The sequence below is a fragment of the Calliphora vicina genome, chromosome 1, assembly GCF_958450345.1.
Source record: "Calliphora vicina chromosome 1, idCalVici1.1, whole genome shotgun sequence".
In the NCBI taxonomy this organism is placed as follows: domain Eukaryota; kingdom Metazoa; phylum Arthropoda; class Insecta; order Diptera; family Calliphoridae; genus Calliphora; species Calliphora vicina.
The window spans coordinates 120,597,514-120,611,842 of record NC_088780.1 but is presented as its reverse complement, the minus strand read 5'-3'; the positions used below and the strand labels follow the sequence as shown (position 1 = coordinate 120,611,842).

Here is a 14,329-nt window from a genome sequence, read left to right as displayed (position 1 = left end):
TTTGAACAAAATCGGAATCGGAATCTAGAAAATAGACTAAAATTTTTTGTAGGAAAAATTTAAACAAATTTCCTCGAAATCTGCTAATTTCAAATCGGTCCCCATGCTAACCCAAACAAGCTACAACCGTTAAAATTTGCCAAACAAATTTTTTATTTGCAACCACTAAACATTATCCGATTTTTCCTAAATATTCACAAGTTAGTTTTTTTGGTGGAGAACCATTTAATTAGAAAATCCAAATAGTTAAAAATAAGAACCTCTCTAACCTTCGCTTTACCAAAGGTTTTTTTTATGTACATGGTTTACCAATACCCACCCAGGTGGTGCTGCACTTCTATACATATATCCGACGAACAAAATTTTAAAAAATCGAAAAAACCTTATAAAAAGTTTCAAATCGTTAGCTTAGTACGCAAACGTGACAAGTCCCATTTTTTGAATTTTACAGGAGAGACAAAAAACGTTCCATTTTTTTGCTTTCAATATTCTTTAGATCTGTAAAAACAGTTCTCTTCTATGTATGATCTGTTAGCTTAAAGTATCAGTTGAAAAAATAAAATAATTGAAATAACTTTAGAAACTGAAGCCATTTTTAGGGACTTAGCTCTTTTGATTTTTATGATTTTGTGTTTTTTGGCTGGACTTAGCACATTTTCTTATAATAAATTTTAATTTCTCGTTTTATTATTTTACAAATTGGTTTTATTATTTTATATTATTTAAATACATAACAGAAAACAGTCTTATTTCATTGTTGTAAAGGAAAATAACTCAAAATCTTATATTTTTGTAATATTAAACATAAAAAATAAATTATTCGTGTGATAAATCGTCATAAAATTTATGATAATCTTTTGGTAGAGTGGTTTTTCGTATTTTTTGGCTGTTAAATTTCTTCTTTCCTGTTAAAGTTGATGCAAAAAAGAAAACTCAATTGCTTCTATATTTTTATTAATCTTCTGCGGCATTTTTTTCCATTCTTCAAAATATCGAAGTTTAAAATAAATTTCACTTTTATGAGTATATTACGTCGCCATTGCCATGTCCAGGTCGAATACTTTTACAAGGCTGAACTTTATTAAATTTTTTAAAAAAATAATCTAAATAATTTTTTTAATCGAATTTAACAACTGTATGGGTCTTTCAAGAATTCGCAATGTTACGTCACCAATTGTTTACCAGTGTAATTAAAAAAAAAACCATTAAGTTATTTTAGATAATCACTTTGGCATATTTGTTCTTATTACCACTTATTCTTAACTGTTCTTCATTTTAATTAATTCAGTAAATTTCTTTGAAAGATTAATGATTATATTTCATATTGTCTCCCAAGTCCCAGAGAAAAAAATATGTAAATGAAACATTTTTTTTTCTCACTACAAGCATTTCATGATTTGTATTCACGCATTAATGTCAAGATTAAATGCAATTACATAATTGCATTTGCAAATTATTTTTATTTTGTTTTACAAAAAACCAACTACAAGCGTCACCATCGTCATCCGACCAGCCAGCCAACCACAGAACACACCTTTAAACAAACCACAAATTGTTGTAGTGTGTAAATTATATTGTATTTTAAGTACTCGAACTTTGAAGATGGCCAACATTTTCGTTGGCTAAGTGCCACAAGTACATTTTGATAAATACGAGTAATATAGGCAGAGTTTAACTGTAGCAGTATTTAAGAATTTTAAATAAATAAAATGTTTATGTTTCGTTTTTAATATTGTCAATAAGGGACGTTAGAATAATACTAAATAGTATATACAATTCTCATTACTTTTTACAGCCTGCTGATTTTTCCCGCTGACATTTGATTAGTTTCCAGCTGTTTACTGTTGTAATTTGTGCAATTTTCTAAATGTTTATTCTTTAATTTAAAGTTCAATTCCAAATTGTTGCGCTGTCATGTTTTTCGGTTTTTTGCTTCAATCATTTGATGGTGTTAACTTGTCAACATTTTTGACACTAAGAAACTATTAGTCATTTATTGCCATTAACACCAGCTGCTGATTTGTTAATGGTAGCCAATATTTGCTTTAGAAGCTTCAATCATTGATTACAAAACATCGCTAAGATGATAAAAATATTTTGTATATTTTAGACGTTATTTTTCCAAATATTTGTAATAAATACATACATATTAGGCAATGTAAAGACGGCCACCCAAAGTCATCGGCAGTTTATCATATAATATGCAGCAATATGTACTCGTTTAATGAACTTTTGCAATATATTTTTTTAGAATTTTATTTCTACATATTGCTTCTTTTGGAATAAAATGTACTCTTACATAAACTCAGCCTCAAAAGTGAGTAAACACCACAAATTATTTGATTTTGTGTAAGATAATGAAAATCCTAAAATCTATCCATCGATTAAAGTTTAAAAGTTATGGAGATCGGTTAGAACAAAAATATTTAAGTCGAATATAGGTAGTCGCAGTTTTTTTTCTTATATCTCAGCCATTTATGGACCGATTTTCTCGATTTTCAGAAGCCTTTCACTAGACTCAATAGTTATAATTTTTTGTTGAATCACTTTGAAGTATCTTGTTAATTATATTAACAATTAAAAGAATACACAAAATTGTATATTTTATTAAAACGTCCTTGACTCTTTTTGTACCAGCTATGAGCTGTTCCCTTGAGGGTTCCACGCATTCCGTTCTTAGATGACGGAGATTACCCGAGAGAATTCGACTATAGTGATCCTCCCATACTTCAACCTGTTGCTCTTCTGTCGTCGCAAGTTCGCGATTCGCATCTCTTATGGACCTTTGCGTTGTCGTATAACCATTCATGAGTTTGCTCAGAAACCTATACATATCGCTGGTATGATTGTACCCGCAATGGGTTTGCTAAATTAAAAATCTATTATAAAAACAAAACAAAAAATTAACTGAATAATTATCTAATTATTGGTTAAGTGTTAAAATAACAATGATCACAACTATCATGCCGATATACTTGACAGGGTCATTGATATTTTCTGCCACCACCTTCTGCTGCTCACATCTGATGTTCTAAATATCGGGCGTGATTTTTTTTCATATTGTTGTTTTTATTGTTGGTGACAATTGCAAAATTTAAATGCAACTTTTTTCTTATTTTTTTTTTAAAGTTTGATGATGTAATTTTTACACATTAACAACAGCTTCTGTGTAGAGTTTAATTTTTTCTGAAATTTTAGTTTTTTCGCATTTCATCTTAATGGTTGTTGACCTTGTTGAATTTTATTTTCATTTATTTATTTTTTTAATACAAGTAATTTACAAAAAAATGCAGTATCTAGATGTACAAGTATTTATGTCTCTGTTTTTTTTTTCTTTCATCATGGTTTTGCTTCCCTCTATTATAAACGAGAATTAAATATGTTTTTGTTTATAGCGTAACCATGAATAATTCACACACGTTGTAATGCAACAGAATAATAACACTGTGCCACATCTCAAATCGGCGGGTGTTCACCGGGAAAAGTTAGATCGATAAAAAAAGTTATACGTGTCTCGGCATTTCGCTGGGTCAGATCTAGGAATCGAGATATATCGATTTGAAGTTAGTAAGTATCGTATAGGGAAAATTGTAACTGTGTCCTCAAAATTAATGAAAATCGTGGGTCTTGACAAAGTTATGAAGAAAACTCAAAAAAAAGGCCGACAAACCCGATTTTTGGCAAAAACTTCTCCGAAAAATCTGAAAAAAATCTCAAAAATACTTGAGCACCAACAAATTTTTTTTTGGGACACGCTATTGTACATGTTTACCATAACCATTTCAAAATTTTTACACGTTTTTTAACAATATTATGGTTACTTTAATTATGTATATGAATTCTACGAAAGAACACAGGAAAACACAAGATTTTGACCTGGTGACCCTTTTGAATCCTTGACTATCCACTTTATAATTTTAGTGCAAAAGTATGTATCTCACACAATTTTTCAAAGAATTGTTTGCTTAAATGTATTAAGCACAGAATTCACTGGTTAAATGTCCTGGATATTTTGACAATTTTTCCCGGAAATCAAAAAAGGTCGGGAAATTTAAAACTCAAACTTTGCGAACATGAAAAATAAATGGGAATATTCCTTTGATTCAATGCTTAAATAATATATTAATAAAAAAACATAAAAATTTTGTACAAAAATATCGAGAATTTTTTACAAAAATCAACAATTCTCAATTTCTCCAAAATTAATTTTTTTTTTAAATAAAAAATTTGTACAAAAAAAATCTAAAAATCTAAAAATCTAAAAGCATACTTTTTTAACAATAAATTATATGAAAAAATTAGTAGAGGCCTTAAAAATATATGTATTTTAGAAGAAAGAATTTAATATTTTCAATAAACGAATTAAACATGAAAACTTATGTTGTGAATGTAATCTCTCGAAAAGCCATCCTGAAAAACGTTTCAGTTAAAAAACACTTTTTGTTTAAGATGAAGTTGCAAGATGGACTGAGATAATAAAATTATTTTTGAAATTGTTATATAAATTATAAAAGTACTAGTTTATTTTTCATTCTCAACTCCATTAATTTTGTTTTTACATATTGAACTTAAAAGCTTTTTTAAGGGATCAGTTTTTTTTACACTAAAATATAAGTTTTTGTATTCAAAACATGTTTCTCCTTTAAAATGTCATAATCTATGATGTCCGAATACTGGTATTAGGCCGATTTTTGGACTAATCCGAAACCTTTTATATATTTTTTAACAATAAGGATCTCTAATTAAAACAATATTTTAATAAACAATTAAAACTTAACATATAACGTTATTATTTCTTACATAAGTGTTTATTATTATTACTTATTATTATTTACGAAGACGATATCGTGATTGCTGCATGATACATGCTAACATGTTGCATGTTGCCACTACATATTGTGTTTGCTGTTTACAAGGTTAACCTCGTTTCTCATACATGTCTTCTTAACCAAGATAATGCAATAATTATTGTTTTCCAAAACAATTATTTATTTACTTACTTTAGTTTTTGTTATTTTTTCTTGTTTGTTTTCCACAAATTTGTATAAATAATTTATTTTATTTATTTTTAGGTAAGATGTTTTATATTTGTAAACAATTGTCTATGCATCATAAGGGGTAAGTTGAGGCTTTTGTTTAAACAACTTTTAGTAATAATGTTGGCTCATAGCAAACTTGAAAGTATAACGTTGAAGCCTGGGAAAATTTTTTTTTTTTTAAATAACGTTTAACGACCTTGAATCGTTATAAGAGTTCTATTTTCTATATTGATTTTTAAACATAAAGGAGGCTGTTATTTCTTAAAATTTCTTAAAAATAATTGAGTCCAATATTAATTTAACATGAGATGTTGCGCTAATTAGATTAACAGCAACATTGTATTTTATTGTGACACATGATTTCACTTTTATATCATTTCTTAATTTAAAAATTTCGCTTTTGGTTTTTAATTTTCATATCACGCTGTGAGAAAGATCCTTATTTAGATGAAATATTTTGTTGAAACCAAAACGTACAAATCAGTAATTATGTTGTATAATACATACTTATTTAATGAGATAATTCCTAAATGAAAACAAATAAAAATATATTTAAGTTTTGTTTGTCATCTATCAGCATGTTTGTACAGTAATTACCACATTGTTTTTCCCCATTTAAAAAGCGAAGTAATTAAAATAATTAAATATTTTTCTTTGCTAGAGTGTGTAGTGAGTAGTGAGTGAAGTGTATGGTGCCATAAGTTTCAATTGGGACAGACTTACACAAATAAAATAACCATTAAATGCATTAATGTTTGAACTAGAGTTGGATAATTTAGTACTATTGAAGTTATTGTACAGTACTTTTTCACATCCTAAAGTACCAAAAGTAAAACTCCGGGAAATTTGTTAAAACAAATCGCGATTTATAGTGGTTTAAAAGTAAATTTCGTTTATTCCATAGCAATAGTACTTGGTGTACTTGAAAAAATTAAGTACTAAATCTAGTACTTTCGTGCTTAAATGAAGTAGTGTTTTTAATTTTACCTTAACAATTAACAAATTTTAAAATTCCGTCCCTGGTTTGCATGAATGAATACATACATACATATTTTTATATGCGTGCATTTCTGTGAATGTTTTATTCACACACAATTTCACATTCATTCGTTTTAAGTTTGGATTTTAAATGTTGCATGACTGTTACGTAATGTGGCAAAATGCATACATTTTAATTTATATTTTACGTGTGTCTATATTCCATAAAATGTTATTCTAAAATAACAACATAACAAATTTTTATTATAAGTGTAAATAATGGCTAAATTAAACTAAACTAATTTAAATACAATGCTTGGCGCCCACTCTATAAAATAAAGAAATATTTTTTATAGATGAAAATAATTTTACAGACTTGTTTCTATCTATTTAAATTTTTCTTAAAATTTATTTTAACAAATTTTCACAGAATACATTAATTTTCATAGTGTAAAAACTTACACTTTTTTCATTATCATTATTTATATTCTTTATACATAAAGTGCCTTATTTAAATTATACAATTAAATTGTTCTTTATTAATAAATTACATTTTCTCTTAACACCACACATCCATTCATGCTCCCACAAAATAAATATGACCGAAAAGTATGGAAATAATTGTGCAAATATTAATAAACCATAATGGAAATTTAAATTTGGCAAAATAAAAATAATATATTTAAAGTGACGTTTACACCTTCTTTCCTTAAAAGCCCTCGAATATTGGCTAAGGGAAAAAACATTCTTTAAATAAATCAATTGTTAAATATATCATGAATTCTAAGACTTCACAAAAAAATTTACCATGGGACCTCCGATCTTGATTTTATTCGGTATTATCGGATACGCTTTAGAGTCATTTGGCAATTACCATTTTGATTTTTATTAATTTAATAAAATTGCTGTCACACACGCACTTTTTTGTCGAAATTTTCCATGATCATTTTTCATAAATGTGGCTGAATTTTTTTTATGAAACGTTGAATTTCTTCCTTAAATGCACGGGTGGTGCATTTAAAATCCAATGGTGTTAAATCACATGATCTAGGGGTCCAAATCCGATCAACTTAAGAGAGTACTCGATCAGGAAATGTCTCGTGTAGTAATTGAGTTGTTTCACATGTTGTCATATACAAAAATATATGTGATCATGTCGCGATATTGAGCACCCGTAACATTTACTGCTTGATCAGCCTCATTTTAGGAGAAGTATTCTTCAATGATTCCTCCGGACCAAAATCCGCTCCAAGCAGTGATACGTTGAGAATGTATTTGTTTTTCGATAATCATATGGGCAATTCCATGTCATCGTACGTGACATTTGTACGCCTATACAGTGGAATAGACTTTGCAAAAATAAGAGTATCTGAAAAATAATTTGGTTTGTTTTATGTTCCATTCAGATGGTACTATACTTTAAAAAAAATAATAAGTTCTTTCGAAACATTGTTGTCCAAAATATAGAGCGAAATAAGGGTGGCATAAAACGGAAGTAATTTTGAAGTATCATTAATAGGAAATCTTGACTACGTCTCAGGAATGAACTCAGAAAATAAATGTTAGAAAGCAAAGTCGGATATGCACAAATGGCGGCTACTTGAAGTCTTTTTAGGACACCTTTAACAAATATGGGTGAATTCCAAAATGTCTGTATGCAATGCAGTCATATCTTTATCAAGACAAAGCAAGCAAACGCGTAGTTAAAATTTAAAAAAAACTTCAATATGCCTGTTTTTACTTTTTAATACATTTTGCGATATGAAACATTATCAAAGTTTACACGGTTGCGTTAAGAATCACTCGACTTTTTAAGGTTGCATTTCATACAGACGTTTTGGAATTCACCCTATGTGTCAAAGCAGTCACAGTGTTTAATTAGGACCTAATGTTTAATAAAGGTTGTTTAGAACTTATGAAAACTTTAACTGCCAAACGAATTTACATTTACGCAATATACTCTGGCGAATTATCATGAATAGATTGACGATTTGAAAATCAGTTTATTGCAAAATTGTGTTCATCTATAAGGCTTACTTTTGGCTTAAAGGGGTTGTTAATAAACAATATATGAAGTGAGAGCAATCCACAACAGACCTTAAAAAATTACCAAACGCAACCATCGATTTATTGAAATCAAAATTTGGAGATAAATCGATTTCGAGAGGTTTCAAATGTTCATACGATTTGAAACCTCTCGATTATTTCATGTGGGGCCACGTGAAGTCACTGGTTTTAGCTCATAAACCAGCAACAAGTGACATTACTCGTGTTATTCGTGACAGTGGCACTGCCAGCAATGCTCGAAAAAGTTGACATAAATTGGACGTCCAGAAAGCCCTTCGTCAATAATAACCACCGTCATATGCCCGCAATCATGTTCAAATATTAATGTTTGATTGAAATTTACTTTTTAAAATGGTTTATAAAAGAGTTCATTCATAATGTACTAGAATGGATTATAAAAGAGTTCATTCATAATGCAATTTTCTGAAGCAGTTTTTGCAAATTTATTAACAAAATCTCCAGACCCAAGGTAAATTTTATGGTGAAATTAATGATATACAGTGGGGAGCTCAAATGAGTACATGTTTCTATTTTGTGCACTTCTTTTGGAATAAAAATAAAACTAATAAAGCAAATCCAAAAATTTTTTCTGTCATTTATTTTATGTTTAATATGTAACAAAATAAATTACAATTCAAAACAAAAAACATCCAGTTCTAAATAAAAAAACAGACAAAACTAAAATAACTCGCATGTACTCAATTTTGCACCCCACAATAACTTTAGGGAAGAATTGCATTTTTTAAAAAACATTCAACATTTTTAGTTAATTTTTGTCATAATATCCCTGACAATTTTTTTTAACTGATTTTACTAATTTTCAACAGCAAAAATTTCAGATCATTAGAGTAAATATATAATTTTCATTAGAGTAAATATATATGGCTAAATGAAAATAAAAAAGGCTAAAAAAATTGCTAAAGGCTATATTAATTTTTTTGTGGCTAAACAAGATTGAAAAGGGCTAAATTTAGCCCAAAAAGGGCTAAATTGGCAACACTGCATATTAGACAAAAAATAATTGACAGAAAGAATTTTTGGATTTGCTTTATTAGTTTTATTTTTATTCCATAAGAAGTGCACAAAATAGAAACATGTACTCATTTGAGCTCCCCACTGTATGTATGTATATTCTGGTTCCTTATAAAACTCAAAGATGATCTAGATAAGCCCGTCTGTCTGTTGAAGGAACGGTTAGAAGGACAATGATGATACTAAATGATGCCCAAAGATTACACAGGTCAACAGCAAAAAAAGGCTTGACTAACCATTATATAGATTTGATACATCACGGCTACCTAAGCACATTATAACATAATGTTATTAAAATAAACTTAGAAAATTTGAGATTTACATAATCTTTAATCCGTTTATATATTGCGTTTCAAACGGCTCAGTAGTTTATCAAATTTAACCAAAAAATATATTTTTTATGTGAAAATAGCAAATGTAAATTTTAATTTTCACTTTAATAACTAACCCTTTTTAAATAATCATTAATTATGTGGAGAAACGTCTAAAATTTTTTTTTTTTTAAAAAACCTCCATAGAATTTAAAATTTCGACCATATTTGTACTACTGGAACCACGATACATCAACATTGAGTATCGAAACTAAAATTTGTTTCGATTTCGTAGCCCTGTGTTATCTGCTGATCAGAAATATTTTGTATTGATAATGAGCAAAAAAAAAAAATCGAGAAATTTGCAACAAATTGTTATTGCTAAGCAAAAATTGTGTGAATTTTGGTAATGGCAACTACTTACCCAGCACATTATATTATATATGGCATTTTCTTTTCTCACTCAAAATCTTGGCAACATATTTTGTACCATTTACTAAAGGTTACCCATACCCTCATAATGTGTTACATTTTCAACGATCACAACAGAACAAAAACCAAGAACAGTTGATAAAATTGAGGGTGAAACATGTAGCATATTTTCGGGGTTTTAGGACAATATTATTTGAAAAAACACTTTAAACGCTTACCAAACTACTTATACGATTACCAAACTACATGAATCAGATAAATTTTATTATACAAAAATCGGTCACCGTAAATTCTAGTTTTGTTATTTGTACATTTATTACCCGCATCCAATAATAATTAATTTGTAAAATTATGAAAATATGTTGACTTCACGGGACACTTATAAACAATTAACATTCTGCGAGTAAATAAACTGCAAAAGCCAAAAACACAAATACAGAATTATTTAAAAAAAAACACACACACTCAACGAAACTGAATGAATTTTCAATGAGTTTATCACATTTAAATATACATAAATTAAGGTAAATTAATGTTGAGTCCTGGACTGACTTTATACGCTTGCAACAGCATCAAAAAATAACAACGCATCTTACCAAACCGAGAAATTAATGAGATTGTTGTCGTCATCATCGTTGTAGCAACAAACAAGCAGTCAAGGAAGGAGGTGAGAGAGAGAGTGTGTGTTTAAGTATGTTTGTCCTACAAACAATTATCCTTTAACATATACAGCGATACAACAGCTGTTAATATGTGTGTGTCTGCAAAACAATAATAATTTATATCCTTTTGGTGGTATTGCTCATTACCGCGAAAAACATTCATCAGGCATTTAAATGAAATGCAACAAAAAAACAATAAAAACAATAATAATAATAAAAAATGATGTCAGGTCAACAAAAATATTTAACAATTTCCTGCTTTGAGAAGTGATGCTGATAATCAGACTATCAAGGATAAAATTATATAATAAGCTTAATAATAATATTTTGCAACAATGTGTATAAATACGTGTGTTAATGCTCTTTGTTATTTTTTTTACATTAAATTGTGATTTAAAGAGGATTTAATTTAACAAAAAATCCTCTTATTTTATTATTTAAAGATATATATGTATTTTAAAATATAAGACACTAAACGAACAATGCCGAAATTCTGATTTTAAAATTTATTCCAATTTTTATTAGTTTATTGGTATTTTTCGGAGTTATTACATTACTTTATTCTCTTATTAGTAATCATTCCTTTTAATTTAGTTTAGTTTTGATCTTTTGAATATTATAACTAAATTACAGATATTCTATGCAAAAATGATTTTGTTTCTGTTGATTTTATATCAACAACGATGTATAAAGAATATTTAAACATTTTGCATAAACAAATATAAAAATAAACAAAAAATCCATTGTTCTTTATTACTCCACCTTAAAAATTTAAGTAGATGAATTTTGCCAGAAATTTATTGTCACGATATTTTTATTGATTTTGCAATGAATTGTTATTTTATTAAGATGTGATATATTTTTCACTTAACATTAAAAAATATCAGAATTTTTTCTAAACTAATTTCAAAAAACGATGCCTTTTTATTGCTTATCATCAGGGAAACCAAAATATGCAAATGCATGTTTTTTCTGGTGAGTCTAATGAGCACATGGATAAGATATTTACACGTTTCAGGACTATTTAAGAATTTTGGCATCGATTTGTTAGTGCATATTTTTGCATATTTTACCCTTAAATACATATTTTTGCATATATTTGTTTTAAGATCATATTTATGTCATATTTTTGCGTTTTTAGAGCATATTTTACTGTTTAATAGCATATTTTGACTTTATCAAAAACAAATTTTGTCTTACTTATTTTTCGCTGTTGTGTTACAGGTTTTTACGTCCTTTGTTTAAAATTCAAAATTGAAAAATAGATGGCTTTTCACCAAAAAAAAAATTAATAAATAGAAATTTTTTTTTTAAATTTAAAATAACAATTCGAAAAAATGTTTTATACAAAAAATGAAAAAACTGAAAAACAATTTTTGTTCACCTAAAAATATTTAAATTTTTTATTTTGAAGTATAATATAGCTCTCTTACTTGTTTTAATATAAAATAAGCACTATTTTAATAATAGCTCCATCTAAATATCAAATTTTAGTTCTAATTCAAACTTAATATTGTCTTTTAAATTTGCTCCTGTAACATCAGTTGATGTCGAAAGAACATTTTCTACGTTTAAAAATGTTTTCAGATCCAATAGACAACGAATTTTATTTGAAAATTTAAGTAAATATTTTTTTGGTTAAAAATTATATAAAAGTTTGTTTTTTTAAGAGCATATTTTTTAAATTTTAAGAGCATATTTTAAAGTTTTTACTGCATATTTAAAGCGCCTAAAACGCTTTTTTTAGAGCATATTTCCGGTTTCCCTGCTTATCATCATAAATCAATAGAGTCCGACCAAAACCGAGTTTTTCAGGTCGAAACCTAACCAAACCTCGGCAAAAAATTAGTATTCTACCTAAGCCGAAACTTTCCAAAAGTTCTCAAATGTACTATTAATTTCAAAAAAAAATAAATAATAATAATTTTAATTTACCAGCTCATTTGTACATTGTAAACTCCATTAATATGTTTTTCTCTACTTAATAAAAAATGCGTTTTTATATTTCATTAATTAGACAGTGATACAAAAGTGAACGGATAAATATTTAGCAATTCTATTTTGTGGGAGTCCATAGAGTACGGAAATGCATATAGTTTTAGTCGATCACTCCGTTTTAGTGAAAATTATGGTATTCTTATAGGTAGAACTTCAAAACACCATGAATATGTTATTTTTTATTATAAAATGGTCCGTTTTTAACATATCGAAATATTAGTCGTAGAACCAAAAAATATGTGTAAAAAAAGACGAAATGCTTAAGATAGGATTTGATTTTAGACCTATGGTTTCTTGGGGAAAATTTCTTAGAATTTTCCGTAGAATGCGTTTCTACTATACGATTTTTCGTGCTATACGATCGGGTGGGTTGGGTGTGTAATCATGGTTCCCATTAAATTCTAAAAGTTAATATGGCCCAAACGAAAGGAGCTAGCTTATCAAACTATCTGTTGATAAGTTATGTTTGGTATTGAAAATGGGCGATATCGGTCCATGATTTCACCTAGTACTCAAACAAATGCCCTCAGGAAAACAGTTTGAGCAGTTTTGCCGTCATGATTATGCGGCATCCTGATCAAAATTTACACTAATTAGTTCTAAGTACTCTGAAATTATACTGTGAAGCATGGCGGAAATTTGGAAATCTTAACAAACACCTCCAGGTTTTTCGTACCTTTATGCACTTATAAGCCAGTAACTTGGTTGAATATCAATTGATTTTAAGTTTCTCCGAGGATCGAATGGTCAGCAAAGTCGTGGATGCTTTTTGCCCGATGTGCTATTCCACACATGATCATATCCTGTTTACTTTATGATTCAATAACAAAATGACAGTCTACAGAAAAAACGTGTGTCTTTTCTAATTTGTGGTTAATTTGATAAATACATATTTTGGAATTGTCGTTGTCAAATTTCGAATTTGATATCAAATGCTAACAAAAGCTGATGTCTTCCCAAATTAATAATTCTTAAATAATTATAAAATTTATATTTTAAATATATGCATTTGTGCATATTCTATAAAAACTACTAAATGCCACAAATTTAAAATGATAAATCTGAGAATTGAGGCATTTCATAAATTGAGAATAAACTCCCATTTCTGGTGAAATCAAATACTTATCAAATCGTTCTTCAACGTTTGGCATTAAAGAAAGAGCATGCGATCAAATCATTAAATAAATCATTTTCAATTTAATATAAAATCTCAGTGTCTTCTGGTTAATTGTTATTTCAGTTCTAAAGTTGAAATAATATAATTTAACAACTTTTTTTATAATAATACATAATAATTATTTTATTATAATAATGCTAGAGGGCATCTTTTGCCACTAAATCTTAGATTTCTTTTTTCATAATATTTTTATTTTTTCGTTTTCTTATCCACATGCTACATGACTGTCAGGGCCATATCATTACTGTCGACTTTTAACACGAATGCAAATAAATCTCTTATAAGTTTTAAATGATATTTAATCATCATTAATTTTATGTATCGTTGAGATTAAAAACATATTTATAATGATTAATCTTTAATCATCAATTTAATTTGTCAAAAATTGTTTGTGTTTGCAGACAATGATGAGATATCAACACCTTGACATTTAAATATCAATCATAGATTTTTTAATATGAATATTACAAAGCACATATTGGTAATATGGCAAAGTTATACACTTAATTACATATTAATCCTCATATGCATAATAAAGTTTATAAAACAAAATTTGTTTTATAAACCTTTGATAAATTTAAAAATGTATTATGAATAAATAAGATCTGAAAAGTACTTAGTTTAAATAAAAGT

General features: G+C 27.8%; 1 protein-coding gene across 2 annotated transcripts in view; it reads left to right on the top strand.

The window, feature by feature from the left end:
* Positions 1–14,329, top strand: part of qin — a 223,432-nt gene that overhangs the window by 163,271 nt on the left and 45,832 nt on the right. The gene's annotated exons all lie outside the window — the stretch shown is intronic.